The following is a 19,707-nucleotide window of genomic DNA, read 5'->3' as shown; positions in this document are numbered from 1 at the left end:
TAGTTTGTAACTACTAGTTTCAATAATAACAGATTGACAAAAATTGTAATTTTTATCTTATTTGGTGCTTATTAATAAGAACTCTTGAAATAGAAGAGATATGCTGCTATAAAAAAACAACTTAATAACATCTAGAAGCCATTAAATTTTTCACAAAGCCTGCACAATGATTTCAGTCTGTGAATGCAATGAAAAAAATAACTCAATAATCAATAAAGAAAAACAAAGCAATTTTTTCTGGGTATGTAATTACATATGTGTGAAGCATGAGATACTAACAGGAAAAAAACACTCGAATCATAAAGCATTGTGTATCTCTTTTTGTATAGAAGGAATAGCTACAATCAGTACATTCTCAATATCACTGTAACCCTTTAGAAATGGAAATAAGGAGAAATCCCATAAATATAATTGTAACCTTAAAATATAAGACATATAAAAGAACATTTAGAGGAGGCAAGATGGTGGTTTAGGGAACAAACAGGTTTAAGATGACGGAGAAGCACAATGAGGTGAAGCACAAGGAGAAGATTCCAGCAAAAGATAGAGGTCAAGCAGTTGGCAAGGGGGTACCTGGAGTGACCCTGGACACAGGGAAGCAGCAGTGATGGTAGACTGGTGTTGCAATGAGCAGAAAATTCAACAGTAGCCAGCAAACAGCTATCTAGACTCTGGTGATCCAGGCTCCAGCAGCAGCCAGAAATCCAGTAGCAACCACAGCTCCCACAGCAGCCAGGTGGGAGCGGGAACCCACCAGGAACTCAGGAGGCAAATACAGGTTAAGAACTATCCATCTTGCTCATTTGTTTGACCCGACAATGAGCAGAGAAGGAGCAGTGGACTCCAAGGGGTGGTTCAAGAGCAGAGTGGATCTCACAGCACAGACTCCAAGTAAAGCCACATTGGGCGCTATCTTGTGTAGTGGGGCAGGGTGTGCAGATTTGAAGGGATGGCCCAGAGTGGGCTTGTTTCTAGCTAACTGCACTGAGCTGATCCCATGAGGAAAGCAGTGCCAGCTTCACATCCTGAAGGGTCTGTGTGCTCCCTGGATCTGAGAGCCAGCCGCCTCAGATCTCCATCAGTGTCCTGGCAGACGTCATCTTGTGCAGAGGGGTAAGGGCTGAGAGGACGGAAGGAGCAGTGGTAAACTGCATGCACTAAATCAGTAGGGCACAGGTGCCGTTTTCAAAGGAAGAGACACGGTTTGACTGAGGGGACAGCAATTGAGCTGCACAAGCACCAAACTGGGAGCAAAATCACTTCCAGCTTTGTGCATTGCACACGTCCCTTGGGGAAAACAGTTCTGCCTTGGCACTCTACAAGCTCCACCAAAATAGCTCCAAGTGGCCCTCAGACTTAACAGTCAGTAGGTGTTGGCAAGATCAGCACCACCAGCAACCTAGTTGTATAGGAAAGCTGGTGTTTTCCTACTCCGGGACACTGATTGAACATAAAATCGACTTGTAGATCTGTGGGGTACACAGCTTAGAAACCTGCCCTAAGAAGAACAATCTGCCAACCAGAATTGCAACGACAAAGGAAAAAGGAAGAGACAGAGGCAGTGTGAATGCTACTTAAGACTCTCCGGTAAAGGAGCAAAAGCCTCTACCACCCTCAGAGTTAACTAAGGAAGACATTTCAAAAATGGGGGATGCAGGATTCAGAAAAAATATTATAAAGCTTCTAAACAACAATAAGAAGCACATACAGGAGTTTAAGGAATTTGAGGAATATGTCACACAGAAAATAGCAGCAAAGAATCAAATGAAAGCTGATATATCAGAAAGTAAGAACACAGTGGAGCAAATTAAAAATACAATAGAGAGTCTCAATAATATACTGAATGAAGCAGAAGAAAGAATTTCAGAATTGGATGATATTTCCTGTCACCATGGGGAAACAATCAAAAATCTGGAGGCAGAGCTGCATCAAGATTAACAAAAATGACCAAAAATTAAAATATACTATTAAAAGGCCCAATGAAAGAGTTATGGGAATCCCAGAAGGTGCAGAAAGAGAAACTGGGATTAAAGGTGTACTTAGTGAAATAATAAATGAAAACTTCCCTAATCTGGAGGAAGAATTGGAAAACAACAACATCCAGGAGGGGCAGAGAACTCACAACAGGCTTGATCAAAAGTGATCTTCACCACGATACATGATCATCAAGCTCTCTTCAATCGAACATAAGAAAAAAATCCTTAAATGTGCACGTGAAAAAAATCAATTGACATATGAAGGAATGCCAATTAAATTCACAGGAGATCTCTCACAGGAAACTCTACAGGCAAGAAGAGAATGAAGCAGATTTTAAACGCACAAAATTGTCGACCCAGAATAATATACCCAGCCAAGCTTTCTTTTGTCTTTGAAAATGAAATAAACTTTTTCCACAGCAAAGAAAAGTCAAAAGAATTTGCCTCTTCCAAACCTGCCCTACAAATGATACTTCAAGATGTTCTCTTGACAGAGAAAAGGAATAGCACCCAACAAAACCAAAGGCAAATGTGAAAAATACACCAGTAAAATGACAACAGGAGACTAAATCAATGAACAATGCATTCCTAAAATGACAGGACCAATTTACCACCCCTACATCTTAAACCTGAAAGTAATTGGCTGAAGCTCAATTAAACGTTATAGCTTGGTAGACTGGATTAAAAAACAAAACACATCTATTTGTTGTCTAGAAGAGACACATTTCACCAACAAAGATCAGCGGAAGCTGTATTTCATGGATTTTGATGTTTTCATTTTTTGTTAATTTCATCTTTTCAAACAATTTCTTGTGATTAAATTATTCAATGACTCATAGATGATACAGTAGCATCATTTTCTTCAAGAAGGTTCTTGATTTTCTTAATTTTTCAGCGACACATTAATATTCAGTAGCATGTTATTTAACTTCATGGTGTTGCTAATTTCTTTATTCTTCCTGTTGTTGATTTTGTTTTGTGGCTTTTTATGTAAGGGGATATATAGTAACTATGTAATGGAAACTGTCATATCTAGTAACATGTCATTTAACTTCATGGCATTGTAAATTTCTTCTTTCTATTGTTGATTTTGTATTATGACTTTTCATTTAAGGGGCATGTACAGTAACTATGAAATGGAGACTAACATATCCAGATGTGAGGATACAATGTAGTATGCATTTCTACTTCCAGACAAAGATGGACTTACAATGAAACTGTTTACTAGATATTGACAATAGGATGCTGAACTCTCTGCCATTGTCCATGCCTGCAATGATGGACATATGACTGTGTATGAAAAACTATACTTTAGTAGTGATATAGAGGAACTAGGTGAGAGGGGGGAATTATGGAGGGGATAAGGGAAATCCCAGGAGCCTATGGAACTACATCATAAAATGATAATAATAATAAATTTTAAAAAAAGAAAAAAGTAAACTGCCTTGAAAAATACAACCAAATGTAGAAAATATAAATTGATGTTTGACAAAATGATAACAAATTAATGAAAAATACTGTGAATATGTAAGGTTATTTCTAAAATATAAGGTTATTCAATGTACAGTTTATAACATGTTTCACCAATTGACATGTAATTATTCTGTTATTATAGAATAATAACTGAATAAAAATTGAAAAGTGAAGAAACAGAACATTTAGCATTGCCCTGTGGCCAACTTAATAATGCCCACCCCGCAAAAATGCTCAGGTCTTAATCCCCAAAATCTCTACAATCCATGTATGATCACAAAGATTTTTATAAAGCCACACAGGGGAAGTGGAGTCAGAGAAAGATTTAAAAACACTATCTGTTGGCTTTGAAAATAGAAGTAGTAGACCATAAGTCAATGATAGAGACAGCTTGTAGAAACTGAAAAAGGTCATAGAATAAAATCACCCATAGAGAGTCTCCAGAGGAAATTCAACCCTTGATTCTGGCCCTCTGGAACCCAGTGTAGACTTCTGACTTACAGCATTGTAAGATAATAAATGTGTGTTTGGTTAAATCACCCCAGCTTGTTGATGCTTATTATCATAACAGTGGAAACCCCTTTCAGGTGAGTTCATATGGTGATATCGTTTGTAAAAAAAAAAAAACTAAAACACCCTACTTTAAACAGAATAAATTAAGGCTTATGTCTACCTTTGCTCCAATTTCTCCATTAATTATTTTTTTCACACTGGATAATACCAGGATGGCTGTAGGCATTTCGAGGATTATGCCAAGAAAAAGTTAACTCATGGTGCAGGCCAAAGGAATAATTCAATTGGCTAAATTCTCCACCTTGCTAGCATTGGGATCCCATATGGGTGCTGGTTTGTGTCCTAGCTATTCCACTTGCCTCCCAGCTTCTTGCTTGTGGCCTGGGAAAGCAGTGGAGAAAGGCCCAAAGCCTTGGGACCCTGTACCCATGTGGGAGATTCAGAAGAAGTTCCTGGCTCCTGGCTTCCAATCAGCACAGTTCCAGATATTGGGCCGGCCACTTGGGGAGTGAAACAGTAGACACACCTTTCTCTCTTTTCTCTTTGTAAATCTTCCCTTTTAATAGAAACAAGTAAATCTTAAAAAAAAAAAAAAAGTAAGTCAGGGCCAAATTTAATTTTAGTGCAGTTGAGTATGTAAATTGTCATTTCTTTGAGTTATTGGTTGCTGTCGCACTGAAAGAATGACTTTCAGAAATACTTCTATCCTACACCGCACCTACTCACCCAATGAAATCACAGAAGAAGAGGTCATGTTGTGCGATGAAAGTGCCCCGCAGCACCCACACTGGAAATATCTAGAACAAACAAGAGAAAAATGTCTGAAGCTACATATTTCACTGAAACTAGTGTGATGGAAACATGTTCACCTCTAAGCAAGCATTCAGCACCCTTGTTGACTTGTCAAAATTGTCAGTTTCCTGTTAAATGCTTAACTAACTATGCTAAAAGTACAGCATCAGATGCCTGCTCCTGATAAACAATCCTCCATTACTACCAAACTCGGGAATTAGAAACCCAGTCAGTAAAATTCTTTCCTATAATGACAATTCATTACCTATAATGACAGTAAGCACAAGGCTTACCTTGTTGGTAAGCCCAAACTGTGCATACTAGACATGAAAAATATTATTATGTTGTTATCGGATTCAGCCAATCTCCAAACTCAGCAATAATGAATTAAATTTTCTATCACATCATTTCTGCCTGCTTATTGCACTTTTAAGATTCTTGTGATTATATTACTCCCAAATGGACAAGCCTTGGATTTAACCTCTAAGACTCTTTTACCAATTAAGGTAACATATTCACATGTTCCATAGATTAAGATGTGGACATTTTAAGGAGGCCACTATTCTGCCTGTCACAGGCTAATGACACAACCACAAAGAAAGTAACATTTCACATTCCCTTACAATTCAACTGTATGCATGAAACATGTCATATAGATAAAAATAATAAAGAAATCGTAAATAGTTTTCAGTGGTTATATTTCAGTGCTATTGTTGGCATTATAATTTCGAGACTCTTGTGAGTATGTGATGAGAAAAACACAAAAAAATTCTACTACTGAGGTAAGGGAAAAGTAATTTTTATCATAAGAGAAAGGAATTCAGAGTTAAAGTTGACTATAGTTAGATAAAACTCTAAAGTCTTAAATTGGAATTCAAAGTATTAGCAAAAATCCAAGAAGTAAGCATAGTTTTTTTAACTTTGTAATTTTTATAACTCTATTGTATCATGTGTGTGTGTAAATTTCCTGAACACAGTTCTCTAAAAGGACCGCTCCAGTGGCAATGAGTAATTTTAGCACTCAAACTGCAATTTCTAATTTCTAATTCTACTAAACTGAAATAAAGCTCACTGGAGAAAACATAATAAACATCATAATAAACATAATAAAAACAGAAGAATGCTATCAAAGACCAGGGAATCATATCAAAAGAAGTCAACATTTACACTGAATAGTACTTTACAGACAAAAATGAAACACTTTGATAATAATAACTATAACATGGAAACAATGAATATATTTGAAATCCACAAGTTTACTATGACAAAAGAAAATTACTCATTGATTATGTTTGGAAAATATTGAGGATGCAACTCATAATTTTGAATATTAGCAAATAAAGGAAGAGGATTAATTTACCTTGTTATAAACAAATAAATATTTTAGATAATAAATGACGAAACTACAGAATATAGATATATCATTTTTCAAAATCTAATGAATTAATGTTTCTTGACAATATTATTCTATCTGGTAAAGGGAGACCCAAGAAACATCTCTTTTGGCCAACAAGGAAAAACAATTGGGCCCAGCGTCGATGGCTCAGCAGCTAAATCCTTGCCTTGCATATGCTGGGATTCAATATAAGTGTCATTTCCTGTGCTGGCTATTCCATTTCCCACCCAGCTCCCTGCTTGTGGTCTGAGAAAACAGAGGAGGACTGCCCAAAACCTTGGGACCCTGCACCTGCACGGGAGACCCAGAGGAGGAAGCTCCTGGCTCCTGGCTTCGGATCAACTCAGCTCTGCCCTTTGCAGACATTTGGGAAGTGAACCAGCAAACAGAAAATTTTGTTCTCTGTCTCTCCTTCTCTCTGTAAATCTGACTTTCCAATAAAAATAAATAAGCCTTTAAAAAAAAAGGAGAAACAATCATATATTGTAGAAGTATGTGGTATCATCTGTAAATTAATCTTGCAACGGCATGCATTTGGACCAGCAGCTAGGACATCTGTCTCTCTTATCTAACTGCTTGGGTTCAGGTCCCTGCTCTGCTACTAATTTCAGTTTGCGGTTAATGTCAACACTAACAGACAGCAGGTGATGACTCAAATAGTTGGGTCCCTGATACCCATGTTGGAGGTTGAAGACTTGAAACAAATAGAGGAAGGAAAGGGCAACATGTACCAAAGATATGAGTATATAATTATTTCCTTTTGCAGTTGTTTACAATTCTTTTTCATTATATGAGAATGATTCTCATACAATCTCCAAAATAAGCACTGCCACACAGAATTAAAATAGCTTTACAAATGGAATGTAGAAACAACAACCCCGTGTGCCGGAAAATCACAAGTTCTAAGCAGTACCTTTGTTGTCAGGCTTTCTAAAAATGTTTACATCCTTGAAAGGTAGAGCCAAAGAGAGAGAAGAGGTGATTCCACCTACTGATTCACCCCCCAAATGCTGGCAACAGCCAGGACTGGATCAGACTAAAGCCAGAAGCCAAAGGCTTCATAGGTCTACCACATCGGTTAAAGAGAGTCAAGTGCCTGAACCATCATTTGTTGTCTGCCTGGAAGTAATCTGATTGGAAGCAGAGGCAGGATTTGATTGCAGACAGTTTGAGATAGGACGCAGGTGTCCTAAACAGTGGTTTAATACACTGTGCCACAACACCCACATTTGTTTTCAGTTTATCGTAATAATCCTCAAACTACACTCAACTTCAAGATCAGTAAAGAAATGTGCATTTCATAGTGTGGTCAAGGAACTGGAACCGCCTACAGTGAAAGAAGCTACAGCAAATACAGATTACTCAAAACTGTCTAATTTCTAACCTTGTACTAAAGTTAACTCAAGTAAATGTGAACTAGGATCTCCAGCTTTTCTAATACAATGTCTACACAAAAGTCACCCTTGCATCCTTGGAGTTTCTGCAGTGCTGCTTTAATTTTACAAAAGGGATACGGTGGTATAATAAAAAAGCAATGAGATAATTCTTTTGTGCTTCTTACATGCGTAAGAGGTAAGCAGCTAAGACACAACACAAGGATATGAGTGGGAAGTTTGTGACCCATGAAGGTAATACTGCAGGAAGCTTGAATGAAAAGTTGAAAGGCTTTATGAGTAGGCTAGACTAGATAGATAGTGAGGCAATTAGAATCATTCATTGCTGCCAAGGCATCAGGCCAACATGAATTACAACCCAAACTGAATGAGGCAGAATAGAAAATAGAAAAGCCTTTAATGAAAATGTTGGAGAACTCACAAGGGATGGGGAAAGTGCCAAATAACTGGAAGATGGCTAAGTAAACTAAAAGGTCTATTCTCCCATCAATGCATAAGGGATTTACAAGTTTAACTCTCACTGCTGTTAATAGGAATTCTATGTGTGATCCAAGGGTGTATTCATGGAGAAAATGCATCTATTAGTGTCTCGATTGGCCTCTCTTGAGCCAACACTGACAAATGCTCAAAACTGTGTGGTAGTTCAGTGACAGGACTAGCAGGGGCTAGAATAAAAACCACCAGCTTAGTTTTATCTTTTAATTCTCAGATAGTAGAAGATTCATTACCAGCAAATAGTAAAACATATTCTGTGCAATCTTTCATGGAGCTTAATTTGAAAACATCAGGAAATTAACTTGCTGCAAGTTAAAGAAAAAGAAAAAAGGGCAGAGATCCACATTCAATTGGAAAGACTATTTCTGGAAAACAAAAGTACATTTTAAAATTATTTGCTACCTGAAAATAATCATTTTTCTAGCTTATTTAGTAATAACAGTATTGCTCCTACTATATCCAGACATTATATTTTGCAAAAGATTTCATTTAGTTATCATGCTAATCTATGAGGTAAGCAGCATTCTCCCTATTTTATAGAGACATTAACACACCAAAAAATTTAACCCACATTACCCAGTTGGGAAGGGCAAATTGCAATCTAAGTTTGTCTTGCTCAAAAGGTTGCACTTTCTGAACATCTCACTGCCACTTGCTTCAAAATAGCAACCACAGTCCTCATAGGTCATTTTGACAAAATATAATTCATGTCCAAATACAATGTGCATTTTCAAGATCAATGGACCTCCTTATAAGTTTATACTTGCATGCTTTCAGATACAGAAAAACTGCTGATAATAGCTTGTCCCAAAAGAAAAAAACCATAATATTTTTCTTTATAAATGGCTGAACTGCTATGTCTAATCTAAGAACTTTCACTAAGCAAACAGTTATTTCAGTCTATTATGTGCCAGAGTCTATACCAGGTTCAATATGAAGGAAAATGCAGTCCTTGCTTTCAAGATCAGTTAAGTCCAGTAGAAGAGTTAGACATAAGCAGTTCATTAAATTACAGTCTGCTTCATGATATGGAAAAGGTATATACAAAGTGATGTGGGAGCACCTTATTCCATTTGCAAATTATTGGTTTCTCAATAATGTTAAGAATGTATGTTGTCCTAATTCACTATCTTTGTAACACATTTTACCAGAAGAATTTAACAAATCTCTACTTAAGGCTCAACAGTATTTTTTCATATGAGTGTTACATCTCCAAATACCATTAAAATATGTAAAAAGCAAGCATCATTGTACCAAAATTGCTGATGAAGAAATCATGGCTTAATAAAATTAAATTAACTCAGAGGTTGCTTCCCTGTGCCAAAACTTTTTACTCAATATAAAATTCTTTTTCTACAAAAATTTACTTAATCTGTAGTAATGTAGACTTTTTAACAAGCCCTCAAATTAGTTGAATTCCTTAACAACCAGTTTGAAGAAGTTCCATCAAATAGTCTGAACAACTTTAGTTCAACCAAACAGCAAATTTCTGAAAATGAACGGTAGGTGCTGGATACTGCTTTCATTTGAGTTAATTAAAAGTATTTGATCCACTACAGTGCAACTCAGTGTAAGATCTTTAAAAGAAAAAGAATCGATTAATCCATGCAAGTTTCGGATAACCTCTAATCTAAATGCCAGAACTTGTGGCCAGAGTTAATCAAGCACTGTCTATTATTTATTGATCTATTCTCCAAAAAAAAAGTATTTTTTGCTTTTGTTTCTTCTACAAAGGTACTTGAATATTGGAAGAGCTGTCAAAACCAGCATCAATTCCCATTTTATAATGTACTGAAATTTTTGAGACCATTAGGTAAAAATAGATTACAAATAATTTGTGTTATTCGGAATGCCAAATAACAGACCTGACAGTGCAGGTTCTCTGGGGGAGGCGACAGATCAGTCTTTCCATCTTGCTTTGTTAAGACCACAGACTTTCATAGCTTTGTGCTTCAACACAGCCTCTTCTCACTGGATCACCAGCAATACGATGGCTAACCTTCTGAATAAGCTGAGCAGAACATTATCTGTGTGAATTTGCAGATATCAGAAAGCCTGCAGGCTAGAACTCTGTTCTTTCCACCTGTTGATTCTGAAGAAAGAATTTCACCCTTCTAACTCCATCATTTGCAATCATTACCATTATATGAGGACATTTCTTATAAACACCAATGCCCTAGCTTCAGACCCAAAGATTTTATTTTGACCTGAACATCCTGTGTTTTTGTTTGTTTGTGGCATAATAAATGACACTAATAAACAGCCATGTTTAACAATCTCGAAAGCTATTTGAGCAAATTTAAAAACACAGGAAAAAGCAAGAGGATGTGAAGTGGCCTCAGCCACAAGAGAAGTGATCTCTACAATAGCATCTCATTCAGAGTTCCAGTTCAAAAGTCGCAGTTACTCCGCCTCTGGTCCAGCTTCTTGCTAACACACTTGGAAAAGTGCAGAAGGTGGTCAAACAGCATAGGTCCCTGCTACCCATGTGGGACACCAGAAATGGAATCACTGGTTCATGATTTCATCTTCCCTTAAACACAGTTGTTGCCATCACTTGGGGAGTCAACTGGTAAACTTTGCTTTGTCTCTCAAATAAATAAATCTTTTTTAAAGTAATATTAAGTTACTGATGATTCTGAACAAAAGGTGAAACTATTTCACTGTTTATAAAACAAGGTTGCATAGTTTAAATAGGTTGTTTATTTATTAATTTATTACGTTTTGATTTGAAAGTCAGAAAGAGATAGAGACAATCTCCCAGTCACTGAATCACTGCCCCAAATGCCTGCCACAGCCAAGTACCTGCTGTCTCTCAGTATTCACATCATCTGAAGTAAATGCAAGATTGGAACCCAGACAATGCAACATGGGATGCAGGTGTGCCAAACAGTATCTTAGATGTGCCCAGCTTAGACTGTTTTTAATTCTGAAATAATTCCACTTACTAGAAGCCATGGAGAACCATGAAACACTAATAGAGAGGAAATGTTTTGCAGATTTGAACAAAACATAATTTTCTACTATTCCACTTGCAGGAAATAATGAATGTTGTATACCCAAAATAAAAGCTTTATTCTGCTGTAAAAACTAAAAACACACTGTTAATTGTTTTGCTCTTATTTACTGGCTAAATAAGTTCTAAAGAATCCATTATAGATTTATTTCCTTCCTGGAGTGTGTAACTTCCATTTCATCAAAATTTTTCCTGATATTGCTTCTTGTAATAATTGTCTTAAAAGAGAGATCAGTTTATGCTAACCCTTAATATTGGGAACAATACTATGTCACTGCTTGCAATGTTGGCATCTCATTTAGGTAATGGTTCAAGTTCTGGTCATTCAACTTTTAATCCAGCTTCTTATTAATGTGCCTGGGAAATTTTTCTATTAATGACGTGCTTAATTCTCTACCTAGTGGAAGGCTAAGTCTATGATTACAAAATAGATTGAAAGCATGTCATTGTAAAAATCTTTTATAAAAGAAGGAAGGAAGAAGAAAGGTGAGAGTATGGCAGGGCGGAAGCATAGGGCGGAAGTATTACTATGCCCTAACTCTGTATGTATCAAATACATGAAATTCATTCACCTTAAATAAATAATTTATTTTAAAAATGAAAGAGACTGTCCAAGTACTTGGACCTCTGCCAATCACATGGTATATCAGGATAGAATTCCAGGCTATGGCTTCCGCTAAACCCATCCCGTGCTGTTACAGCCATTTGAGCAGTGAACCAGTAGATGGAAGCATAAAAGGAAAGGAGAGGAAAGGAGAGCAGAGGAGAGGGGAGGAGAGGGGAGGAGAGGGGAGGAGAGGGGAGGAGAGGGGAGGAGAGGGGAGGAGAGGAGAGGAGAGGAGAGGGGAGGGGAGGAGAGGGGAGGAGAGAGGAGGAGAGGAGAGGAGAGGAAAGGGGAGGGGAGGGGAGGAGAGGAAAGAGGAAAGGGGAGGGGAGGAGAGGAGAGAGGAAAGGAGAGGGGAGGAGAGGGGAGGAGAGGGGAGGAGAGGAGAAGAGAGGAGAGGAGAGGAGAGGAGAGGAGAGGAGAAGAGAGGAGAGGAGAGGAGAGGAGAGGAGAGGGGAGAGGAGAAGAGAGGAGAGGGGAGGGGAGGAGAGAGGAGGGGAGGGGAGGAGAGGAGAGAGGAAAGGGGAGGGGAGGAGAGGGGAGGAGAGAGGAGGGGAGGAGAGGGGAGGAGAGAGGAGGGGAGGGGAGGAGAGAGGAGGGGAGGGGAAGAGAGGAGAGGAGAGGAGAGGAAAGGGAAGGGAAGGAGAGAGGAGGGGGAGGGGAGGAGAGGAGAGGAGAGGAAAGGGGAGGGGAGGGGAGGAGAGAGGAGGGGAGGGGAGGAGAGGGGGGAGGGGAGGAGAGGAGAGGAGAGTGGAGGGGAGGAGAGGGGAGGAGAGAGGGGAGGGGAGGAGGGGGAGGAGAGGGGAGGAGAGAGGAGAGGAGAGGCGGGAAGGGGAGGAGGAGAGGAGAGGAGAGGAAAGGGGAGGGGAGGAGAGTAGAGGTGAGTAGAGGAGAGGAAGAAAGGAGGAAAGGAAGGAAGGAAGGAAGGAAGGAAGGAAGGAAGGAAGGAAGGAAGGGAGGAAGGAGAGAAATATTTTTCAAATAGCTAATGCCTTTGCTACTAAAAGTTATTAATCTGAAATTAAATTGTCAGATACAAGTCCTGGCTCAACTACTATTTACTACTTAGTATGTCCTTTAGCAAGCTAGTTAATTTCTCTATACTTTAGCTGAACTGTAAAAATAGAAATAACAATAATACAGATCTCATGAGAAAACTGAGGATTAAATTAATAAATATAAGTTTTTATAAGTTGGAACAGTCTCATAACACACAGTATCTTTAATGAGATTATCACAATATTTTATTTCCCCCCAAAAAAGCAACTTTTTCCAGAGTCGCCATAGTATCAAAGATACTACCTTCACTTGTTTTATTATTAATCTGAATATTAGTTGATTCCTGTGTAGTGGATTTGAATTTCAAAACTATTTCATGACAAAGTAAACTCAAGTGAAATGGTTTGAGGCAGAGGCTAGATGCAGAAACAGGTTTTAGAAAAACCAAAGTGTTACAAGGAATACTAACAACTCATCTCCATTTCATCCCTCTATTCAATCTCCAATCCCACCATTCCGTGCCTATATCACCATTTTTTACCTATATCATCAACCCAAAATCTTTGAATATTTCAATAAAAGTAAATCTCATATCTTTCTAACAACAATCTGATGTAACAGTGTAGTGAAGAGAGCATGTTTAGACAAGGCAACTCCAGAGTTACATGCTTGCTCTATCATTTATTAGTTGTATAACCATGGAAGGTTGACATAACTTAAATATTCCATGCTCCTATCTCATTGTCTGAAAATAAATTCGATGCTCATCTTATGGAATTAGATAGAAGGTTATGTTTGTTAAAGTATTAGCAGCAGTGAAGCTCAACATAATAACCAAAGATAAAGGTATGCATATATAATTTTTTCAGAATTATAATATGCCAAGAGTGAAATTTGCATCCTATGGGAACATAATGACAAGGAAAGTCAATTGGAGAAGCATTATAAATGTTTTTTTGAGTGATAAAGGAGATCGCTTCTTGGCCTTTTGGCTAAGATCAAGTGTAGAATGAATAAGGAGGATCTGGCCCTCCTCTTCCTATCCAGCTTTGAGCCTAAGGTCCAGGATAGCAACAAAGGATGACCCAAGGTCTTGGGCTCCTATACTCACATGGGAGACTGAGAAGGAGTTCCTGGCTCCCAGCTTCAGACCAGCCCAAGTCTGGCTGTTACAGCCACTTTTGGGAGTGAACCAGCAGATGGAGGCTATTTCTCTTAGTCTCTCTTCTCTGTAACTCTGATTTTCCAATTAAAATAAATTTTAATCTTAAAAACCTTTTAAAATTGAAAAGGAAATTAACAACATGATTCACTTATAGAAATGGTTTTCATAAGCCATTATACTTTGGTTTCTAAATCTAATAGACAAAAATGTGCTTTTTTACTTTTGAGTTCAATTTAAAGATTTTGCGATAATCTCTAAATATGATAAAGCCAACATTTGCTATTTTCTAACTAAATTCCTTTATTATATTCATAGATGGGTAGATGCCAATTAATAGATAGTGGTGGTCCATAAAATCTTACAAAGCTTCTTAGATTATTATCAGCTAAGAGAGAGTGCACTAAAATGAAACTAAACAGAGAATTATTTGTTTGGTTCTCTTGTGTGTAAATCCCTGATATTTATTCCAGTGAGACCAATAAACAGAATGAAATAAAAAGGGCAGAAGGCCAAAGTGTCATAAATGCTGTTAAAATATTCGATAAAAGTTATCCACCTGAGGTTCACTGCAGCATCTTAGAAAAATGATCTTACCATATTTAGACACAAGTTATAGTAAGCCAAATACTCTGGAAAAGATGTGATACTGTTATACAACAACAGAAAGAGCCACATTTCTTATTGCTGCCTATGTGGCCCACAGTGTTAGCAGCAAACCAAGCTTGATGCACATGATAAAATATTTGGAAGCTGCTCTGATTATCCTACCCTAATTAGCAGGATGTCTGGTAAAAATCAGCAAACAACACAATCCCTCAGCTTGGTACTAAAAACTAAATCTTAAATCTCCATAATATTTTTAAAACAAACAAACTAGGACATGAATTTTTTTCCTGGATTCATCTTTTTCAAAATTTCCAAGATCCTTTCAGTCAATACATAAGATAGGGCACATATTGTCAAGGATAAGTTGTTAAAGTGAATATGAAATGTGCTTCTCAAAATATCGTTTACACATTTACCAGATGGTAAAATAAACATGTAAATTGTTATCAAGTATACACCAAGCTTGTATTAAAATTTTACACACTGCAGAAAGGGTGTAAAAATTATCACATATTGTATTACTTGTTCACTTAATAGTTTATTAGCATTTCATAAATATTTTCTTTAAGAAAATATTATTTAAATGGTCAGAGGATTCATATGCTTCTGATTAGAACTAAATAACTGATAAACATTATAAAATACAAAATAACCAATTATATTACCCACTCATTAATTGAAGATAAGGAACATTTAAAATCATAATTAAAAACATGAGTTTAAAACATCGCAGGTAGAAAGAGAACTTAGCTAATCATTAACAACTGATACAATCATTTAAAGTCCTAAATATTAAGAAGAAATAGAAAAATGAAATGTTTATTAACCTTCTATCTTTTCAATACTGTATCAGTTTTATGCTTCATAGACAATGGTATTGAACATCAAGATAAGACATTGTGGCTCTTTCAATCTTTATATTGGTTTAGTCACAAGTTATTTTTGAAGCTGATTTATGCTTATTTTAAAGGCAGAGTGAAAAAGAAGAGATATTCAGTTGCTGGCATATCATCAAAGTAGCCACAACATCTGGTCCTTGATGAGGCTAAAGCCGGGAGCCCCAAACGCCCCTCCGGGTCTTCCATCAGGTGATAAGGATCAAGTGCCTGAGCAATAATCTGCTGCCCGTCCCAGGGTGCACATTAGGCAGAAGCTGACCTGGGAGCTGGAATCTGATCCCAAACACTTCCAAATGGAATGCAGGCTCACAAGTGGAGGCTTAGCCCTAAGGTATCACAATTCCTGTTCCCCTACTCAACCTTTTTAATGCACAGAGCTGGCATAGTAGCTTAATTAATCACTTTAATAATCACTCTCCAGCTATCTGGCCAGATCTATCTGTAGTATGATCTTAAAAGAATGGTATTGGGCTCGGCAGCATGGCCTAGTGGCTAAGGTCCTCGCCTTGATCCCATATGGCCGCTGGTTCTAATCCCGGCAGCTCCACTTCCTCTCTGTCTCTCCTCCTCTCAGTATATCTGACTTTGTAATAAAAATAAATAAACCTTAAAAAAAAAAAAAAGAATGGTATCACAATAACAGAATAATTAAGGCAGAATTTCTTAATTCTACCGCACTTAGAAGCAATGAGTCTTTAACCAAGACTAATCAGAAACACATGGTTATTTCAAAAACAACAACAGAATGTTATCACAAATTTAATGAGTTCTTTTTTAACTTTCCACCTGAATGATTATTTTGGTTTAGAGATCCAGGACTCAGGAACAGCATCCAGTGCAACAATAAAATATCTTGAATTTTCATATTTTAAAAGACATTCATAGAGAAAGATTCAATGAATCATAAGAAGAGGGTTTTTTAAAGCTCTTAATTTATTACTATTCTTGCCAGTTCAGGAAAATCAATAAATAATACCTTTAAAGTACAGTTAAGATCTGTGTGCCTCAAGTAAGAAACTTGAAATGCAAAACATTGGGCCTTTAAAGTTTCACACACCAATTTCAGGATTCCCCAGAGTATGGATTAATACAGGGAGTAACACTGTAGTTTTCTTCTAACACTTTCTTAAAAGCAAGGACACCAAACACATCTTGAACAGTGTTTGTCCTGCACTACGTCCCTAATAAGAAAAAATTGTTAATAGCATCTCATGCATTGGTGGAACTGAGGGAGAGAGGCCCAAAAAATGAAAGTACAGGGACACACCCCCTCTGAATAGAAAGTTCCTCATTTCCATGTTTTATATGTCTATGTAACAGATCATCGAATTTTGAAAGAATTCTATTGCTAAATCTTTTTAAAGTCTGAAGATCATTATCTTCCTTGGAAACAGTCATCAGAAAATTCATGACCTTCTGTTGGTGAGTCTTTGTTTTGAACGTCTCTTAAATGTGAACTAGCCTCTGTTCCCTTAAGTCCATGCACCATTAAAACAATATGCAAAATATGTGAAGACAGGGAAGAGCATGGTGGCTTGGCAAGCTAATGCTACACCTGCAGCTCTAGAATCCCATATGGGCACCCATTCACATTCCTGCTGCTCCAGTTCTGACCCAACTTTCTGCTTATGGCCTTGGAAAGCAGCAGAGGATGGGCCAAGGCCTTGGGTCCCTGCACCTACAGGGAGACCTGGAGGAGGCTCCTGGGTCCCAGCTTCAGAGCGACCCAGCTCTGGCCATTGCGACCATTTAGGGAGTGAAGCAGTGGGTGGAAAATATCTCTGTCTCTTCTCTCCCTATAACCTTGCCTTTCCAATAAAAAGAACTAAATCTTTTTTTTTAAATAAATGAAGACAAAAAGAATTGATGCCTACAAGTTTAAAAATTGATAATTTTTATTAAAAGCCAAAGGTATAAGTTACAATCAAGTTTAGGTAATAGTTTGGTTACAGTCTGAAAAGTAAAAAAGAAATAAGTATAAACAAAATTCTACTCTATGATGCCACTTCATTTTGGTATTTAAATGCTCTATCAAAGTCTTTGAATAAATGATGTATGCATTCCTTTTGCTTGTAGATTTATAGTTTGGATTTATAGTGAAGAGCAATCTTGTGTCTTGTAATAGCTTTTTGGCTAGAACAGTAATAGAACCTGTGTAGCATTCACCAATATGCAATGCTCTCATACAAATTATTTAATACAGAGAATAAGTGTTCATTTTTACTAATAAAATGAAATAATATGAAGTCCACGTTATATATTCAAAATTTTCAACTTGCTTTAAAATTAAAATATAATTCTCCCAATCCTCAGGTAAAATTAACAATCTAGAAAGGCATGTCACATATTTCCTACAAGTTTTCCTTTATAACATCCCATCCCATTGCAGTATTATACATCCCCTAGTTACATGTTCTCTAGATTCTAGATACCTTCCTATTTTAGATGCCAATTTCTAATTTTATCAGAGTGATCAAATTTTTAATTATGTCAAGACTGACATAGTTGGAACTGGTAAGAGGGTAAGGAAACAAATTTTCATATACTTATGGAGTAACTATAAATTGATACAGCCCATAGCCCAGAAATTCCACTTTAGGAACTCATCCTATAGATATCTATCACAAGTATACAAAGATAAATGTACAATGTAGAATTTATCAATAACAAAAATCTCAGCTAAACTACAAATAAAGAATGGGTTGAATTAGATATGGTTTATCCATATAATTTAATGTTGAAAATGTTAGAAAGAATGAGATCAATGTGTACTGAGTTAAAAATACAGCCTAAACATAGTAAGTGAGTAAAACAAGTTGCATCACAGTACACACAGCTCCTTCTAACAGAATTCACAGCAGGTCAATAAATCTCATCAAAAGTAATTACTTCCAGTTGATCAGAGGCAAATCTGTGTTCATCTAACATCCAAGGTATTCCATTGTATGATGGCACATAGATATTATAATCTTGCCACATTCTAATTCAAAAGCATCAAAATTAACTGTTTCTCAAACAGGTCTTTGTTTCCCTACCTGTTAGAGTTTGCTTATGACTTTTTTTTCTTTCCAGAACGCCTTTCTACCCCTGGATTTCTTCAAGTCCAGATTCAATAGTATCACATCCATAAAGCCTTCCATGATTCCCATAGCCATGCATAATCACACCTAGCCTATACTCCCAAAGAACTTTCCCTTAAGTACCTTCTAGAATTCACCACTCAACACTTTTGCTTTCCTTATGTCTCTTCACAAACCACAAAGATTTCATATTGAATTCATTCTGCAACCTCCAAAGGATGTTATATAATGCCTCAGCCAGTCTGCAGTCAACAAAATCACCTACTTGAACGAAAATAATCAAATCCATGTAGACAGTTTTTGCTACATCAGCTTATCTTAGGTTAAAGAATCCACAATCTATTCTTTTCCCATGATGAGAAGCTGCTTTTCATTTCTCCAGTTTGTAAGGAAATCCATCTAAGCTACAACATCCCTGAACAGAGACAGGAAAATGCAATGTCCGACTGTTATGACTCTTCCCCTGAACTGGCAATCCACAGGAAAAAAAAGAAAAGAAGAGTGGTTAGACAATCAAATCTATGTGGGAGGTTTTATAACTAATGGCACAGAAATCAACTTGTTAGGGACATATTTGCTAGAGTTTCTATAATATGAATTATTGCAATAGTGCTTTCAGCTGGTTTAAAAAAAAAAAAAGCAAACCAAAACTAAAACCTTTTAATTTAAAGTTATAGTTTAACATTCCAAATAAAACTCATTATTCCAAAGATTTCATTTTAGAAATATTTGTATCCAAGCCCGATATGGTAGCCTAGCAGCTAAAGTCTTCACCTTGCACATGCCAGGATCCCATATGGGCACCATGTCTAATCCAGGCAGCCCTGCTTCCCAACCAGCTCCCTGCTTGTGGCCTAGGAAAGCAGTCGAGGACGGCCCAAGTCTTGGGATCGTGCACCACATGGGAGACCCAGAAGAAGTTCCTGGCTCCTGTTTTCAGATCGGCTCAGCTCCAGCCATTGCAGTCACTTAGTGAATCATTGGACAGAAGATTTTCCTCTCTGTCTCTCCCTCTCTCTGTATATCTGCCTTTCCAATAAATCTTTTAGGATAAAAAGAAATATCTGTATCTTCCTTCTTGCAAAATTTGCTTTTGCTGATGAACAAATTTTATTTTTACCACAGGCTTCCTTTTTTTGTTAGTCAGCAAAAAAATAAGAAGTAAAGTTAATCAAAGGATTGACAAATGGAAGCGAGTGAATAGCAGTGTATACATATAATTTAGAATAGGAAATGTCTGAATAATAACAAATTGAATATGATTTCTAGAAAACACCCTAATTTAAAAATAATTATACA

The 19,707-nt window shown here is 37.1% G+C and overlaps 1 protein-coding gene across 2 annotated transcripts in view; it reads right to left on the bottom strand.

Annotated features, from left to right (window-relative positions):
- Nucleotides 1-19,707, bottom strand: part of SLC4A10 (solute carrier family 4 member 10) — a 369,353-nt gene that overhangs the window by 339,352 nt on the left and 10,294 nt on the right. For both annotated transcript variants that reach the window (XM_058664557.1, XM_058664558.1), the window contains exon 2: nt 4,689-4,759. The gene's annotated coding sequence lies outside the window, so the exon portion shown is untranslated. The remainder of the gene's footprint in view (nt 1-4,688; nt 4,760-19,707) is intronic.

The sequence above is a fragment of the Ochotona princeps genome, chromosome 5 (genome assembly GCF_030435755.1).
Source record: "Ochotona princeps isolate mOchPri1 chromosome 5, mOchPri1.hap1, whole genome shotgun sequence".
NCBI lineage: Eukaryota > Metazoa > Chordata > Mammalia > Lagomorpha > Ochotonidae > Ochotona > Ochotona princeps.
This window is presented reverse-complemented; position numbering and strand designations above follow the sequence as displayed.